The sequence below is a fragment of the Cryptomeria japonica genome, chromosome 3 (assembly GCF_030272615.1).
Source record: "Cryptomeria japonica chromosome 3, Sugi_1.0, whole genome shotgun sequence".
In the NCBI taxonomy this organism is placed as follows: Eukaryota; Viridiplantae; Streptophyta; class Pinopsida; order Cupressales; family Cupressaceae; genus Cryptomeria; species Cryptomeria japonica.
This window is the reverse complement of record NC_081407.1, coordinates 439,109,836-439,115,231: the sequence shown is the minus strand read 5'-3', so window position 1 is coordinate 439,115,231 and position 5,396 is coordinate 439,109,836.

Genomic DNA, 5,396 nt, shown 5'->3' with positions numbered 1-5,396 from the left:
GAGCTTAAACCAGCCTACATCAGATTTGTATCAGAGCCACTTGTTTGAACAAAGTGTCGTATGTCAGAACAAGAAGTAGAGTCAGAAGCCAGCAACATGCCACCTAAGGCAATGAGTCAAGAGGCCATTAGGAATTTGGTCCAAGACATTCTTAGTGAATCCCGGGAGCAAGACACCAAGAAAGGTAAGGGCAAGATCACAGAGTGGGGTGATGAAATTGATGATGAAGATGCAAATGTGATAGGAGTGGTGATAGAAAAGAAGGAATTGGAGAAAGATCAGAAAATATTCTTGGATGCCCTTAAATAACTCAACAAAGATAGCGTAGATGGTTTGCCGGTCTATAGTGGAATCCTAAATGGAGAAGAGCTATTGGATTGGATAGAAGCTTTGAACAATCATTTTAAATACAAGGAGGTTGTAGAAGAAAAGAGGGTCAATTTGGCTAAGACAAAGTTGAAAGGATCAACTCTAGTGTGGTGGAACATGATGCAAGAATAAAGGGAACAAACCAAGAGAAAGAAGATCAACTCCTAGGAGAGAATGAAGATCAGAATCAAAACTCAATTCCTACCTCTAGACTATGAGGTGCAGATCCACAAGAAGTTGATGAGTTTGAAGCAAAGAGAAATGGATGTGAGTGCCTATATAAAGGAGTTAAACAAACTAACTCTAAGAGAAAGGTAGCAAGATACCTAAATGGCCTAAGACAAAACATTCAAGATGAAATCAACATGTTGGCACCTGAGACAACCCATAAGTGTTTTTAGTTGTCCTTAAGAACAGAGGACAAGATCAAGAGGAAAAGTGAGTTCAATCAAAGAGGCAGAGGTGGTAAAGGATTCAGAGGAAGAGGCACCTTTGGAAGGGGTCATAACTATGGCAAGAATGAAGAAGGCAATCAAGCTAAAAATAGTGGGGATAACTTCAGCAAGAATGGTTAGTTTGGAGGCAACTCTAGAGGAAGAAACAACTTTAGAGGTAGATTTGGCACACAAGGAAAAGGACCCATAGTCTTCACTGGTAAATTCTTTCATTGTCATCAAGTGGGCCACACAATGAACCGGTGTCCTGAAAAGACTTCAAGTTCTTATGTAGGTGAAAGGAGAACTTAATTGGTGCAAGAGGAAGACAATCAAAGTGTTACCTCACCAATCATAAAAGTTGGACCAGTTTTAGATGGAGAGAATCTGATGCTAAGAAGAACCTCGTTGAAGGTACCGCAGGCCAAAGAACCTACTCAAAGAAAGACACTTTTTAAACCACTTGCAGATCCTATGGTAAGATTTGTAAGGTCATAGTGGATTCAGGGTCTACAGAGAACATTGTAGCAATTGAGATGGTAGACAAACTCAAGGTGAAAAGGTTACCACACACCAATCCCTATAAGGTATCATGGTTGAGTAAAGGACAACATGCATTAGTTGATGAGAAAGCTTGGGTAGACTTTGAAATTGGAGAGTATAAGGAGATAGTACTATGTGATATACTACCCATGGATGCATGCCATTTGTTTCTTTGACATCTTTGGCAATATGATGTCAAAGCCATACATGATGGGGAGAAGAAATCTTATGATATCACCAAGGAAGGAAGGAAGTTCCAAATGGATCCTTTGGTTATTCAAGAAGAGGAAAGACATGTAGGTTCAAGTGTCATGTTTCTTAGTGGGAAAGAGTTCCTAAAGGTATTGAAACAAGAAGGGAATCAAGGATGTGCCATTATAGTGAAACCAAAAGAAGAGGCAAAGACTGAACCCAAACTGGTAGTGCCTCAAGAAGTGAAGACCTTGCTGGCCTGGTACAAGGACATTGTTGTAAATGAGATACCAGATGCTCTACCCCCATACAGAGATGTGAACCATTAGATAGACCTCATACCCGAAGTTACCTTGCAAATAAAGATGCTTACAAAATGACACCTACTCAAAATGAGAAAATAGCAAAACATGTGCAGGAGTTGCTAGATAAGGGGCTGATAAAGAAGAGTTTAAGCCCATGTGTAGTACCTACTATTTTGGTACCTAAGAAAGATGGAAAATGGAGAATGTGCACTGACTCAAGGGCCATAAACAAGATTACAATCAGATAATGGTTTCCAATGCCAAGAATTGAGGACCTAATGAACTACTTAGGAGGAGCTTGTTACTTTTCAAAGGTGGATTTGAAATCAGGTTATCATCAAATAAGGATTAGACCTAGAGATGAGTAAAAAACAACCTTTAAGACCAATGAGGGGCTCTATGAATGGTTGGTGATGCCCTTTGGGCTCACAAATGCACCTAGCACCTTCATGAGACTCATGAATGAAGTGCTTGTGGAGTTTATTGGTAAATTTGTGATTGTTTATCTTGATGACATTCTGATTTTTAGCAGGTTTAGGGAGGAGCATATCAGACATTTGGATCAGGTCTTGAGGAAGCTCCATCAAGAAAAGTTGATGATCAACTTGGACAAGTGTGGTTTCTTCAAAACTAAACTAGTATATCTCGGTTTTGTAGTTTCTCCTAAGTCAATAGGAGATGTGAGAAGTTTTCATGGATTAGCTTCTTTCTATAGAAAGTTTATTAGAGGGTTTAGCCATGTGTGTGCACCTATCTTTAACACCATCAAAGGTGGAATCAAATGTCAGTTTAAGTGGACTAGTGTAACAGACAAGGGATTTGAGTTGTTGAAACAAAAAGTAGAAGAAATACCTTATCTTAGGCTCCCTGATTTCAATCAGCTCTTTACTATGGAGTGTGATGCTAGCAAGTTGGCAGTAGGAGCAGTTTTGAGTCAATAAGGTCATCCGGTAGCATTTTTCTCTGAGAAGCTCAATGAGGCAAAACAAAAGTATTGTACCTATGACCTAGCATTGTATGCCATGGTACAAGCCCTTAAGAAATGGTGGCATTATCTGCTTCCTAAGGAATCCATAGTCTATACTAATAACCATGCACTTAGTTTCTTGAATGGACAAGAGAAGTTGCACCAAAGACACCTCAAATGGGTTGAGCACTTGCAGGCCTATACTTTTTCCATCAAACACAAGAAAGGAGTCACCAATAAGGTAGCAGATGCCTTAAGTAGAAGAGTTCTTACCATCCAAGAAATGCAGCTCCAAAGTGTGGGGTTAAGTGATCTCAAAGATCTATACCAAGGTGACAAGGATTTGGTGAAGCATATGAAGTTTGCACCAAGTTTGCTAATGTTTGTCATATTACATATTCTGATTTTATGTTGCAAGAAGGCCTTTTGTTTAAAGGAAACTTACTTTGCATACCACAGTGCTCTATGAGAGAAAAGATCATCAAGGAGAAGCATCAAGGCAGCTTAGGGGGACATTTTGGTCTTGACAAGACCTTAGAACAGGTTGGATGGTTCTATCATTGGCCTAAACTTCAGTCAGATGTTAGAAGGTTTGTGGAGCAATGCCCTATATGTCAAAGAGCTAAAGGAACCTCCAACAATGTATGTTTATATCAGCCATTGGCCATATCAACCAAACCTTGGGAATGTTTGAGCATGGACTTTGTTCTTGGCTTGCCTAGGACTCCAAGAGGGTATGACAGTGTTTTTGTCATTGTGGATAGATTCAGCAAGATGGCACACTTTGTGCCTTGAAAATGCACTAATGATGCTTCCTACATAGCAGGGTTATTCTTGAAGGAGGTAGTGAGGATTCATGGTTTATCGCTTAGCATTGTGAGTGATAGAGACACTAAGTTTGTAAGACACTTTTGGAGAACCTTATGGAAGAAACTAGGCACCAAAATTTACTTTTCATCAGCATACCATCCAAAATTAGATGGTCAAATTGAAGTAGTTAATAGATCCTTAGGAAACTTGTTGAGATGTCTCACCAAACAGCATGGACAAGCTTGGGATATAGTATTGGGTCAAGTAGAATATGCCTACAATGACTTGGTTAATAGAAGCACAAGATGGAGTCCCTTTGAGATAGTATATGGATGTCATCCTAGGGGAATCTTAGAGCTTAGAGATCTCAGTTCTATGGACCATAGAAGTGCACAAGGGGAAAACTTTGTAGAGAATGTAAAAGAGATACATGAGTAGGTCAATAAGACATTGCAACAACACAATGAGAAGTACAAGGCCCTAGCAGATAAAAAGAAAAGAGAAGTACACTATAAGGTTGGTGATCTAGTGTTGGCCTACTTGAGGAAGGAGAGACTACCCAAGGGACAACCTAGTAAGCTATGCATGAAGAAGATTGGACCTCTTAGGGTAATGCATAAGTTTGGCAATAATGCCTATGAGTTAGAGTTACCTCCAAACTTGGGCATCTCACCAATCTTCAATGTATGTGATTTGTACCCATACAAAGGGTCTCAGGCAGCTACAAATCAGGAAGAGGCTACTGCTATTGAAGATGTAGGCTGGTTACAATATTTACCTCCAAGCCAACCGGTCACATTGGAATGCATTTTAGATTCTAAGGTTGTGAAAAAGAATAGGAAAGGAGTCTATAAAGACTATCTAATCAAATGGAAAAGAATACCAGAGTTAGAGGCTACATGGATGTCAGAGAGGGATATATTACATCATGGTACCACTGTTCAAGCCTTATCTACTCAAGAGACTTGAGTTCTTCTTACCCCCGGAGCATGGTGTAGGAGCACAAAGGTAATTTTGTTGTGTAGATTCCAGGAGATTAGAATTGCGTTGTTTTGGATTGTAATAAGTTCAATAAGTTTTTGAATGAGTGCTCAATGTTTGTAAGGACCCTAGGAGTTACTGATTGGCCAATTTTGGCATATGGGCTCTTAAGGGTGCTAGATAGAGCACTTGATAGAATAAGTTGTTATTGAGTTAGAATAGGTTGGTTTGTTGTTTTTTAGAGGTTTATAAGGTTATTTGGATCATTTGGAAGTGACCTAGGTTGGATTTGAGAAAAGTTGCTCACGTATGCAAAAAGTTGTCAAAGTTGCAAAAGTTGCTCATAGGAAATTTGCAACATTTGCACTTTCTCACACCAACGGCTAGTTGGTTGTCTTTTTCAGTTAAAGGAATTTGTAACCAACCCAATACTGATATAAGGCTTGGGAAAACCAATGAGAATAGTTGGTTGAAGAATCGAAACAAGGAGAGCAAGTTTAGCCTTTCAAATTTTGTGTTTTCAATGAGTATAGTTGAGTTTAATTGGATTTGTACGGTCTGTATAGATTTCCAAGCCCAGAACAAGGCATGAATTGTTAGAGCTGAGACATATCTTTCATTCAATGGTGGTTTGAAGTTTTTAAGTGTCATAGATTGCAATTTTTTTTCATTTTTGTTGTAGGCAGGTCCTAAAGACCTACAAACTAGGGTTTTGAGGATTCTATGGCCCCTACCTAGCATTCCATGGTGGATTTACATCCTGAAGCCTTATGGAATGTTAGATGGCCTTATATA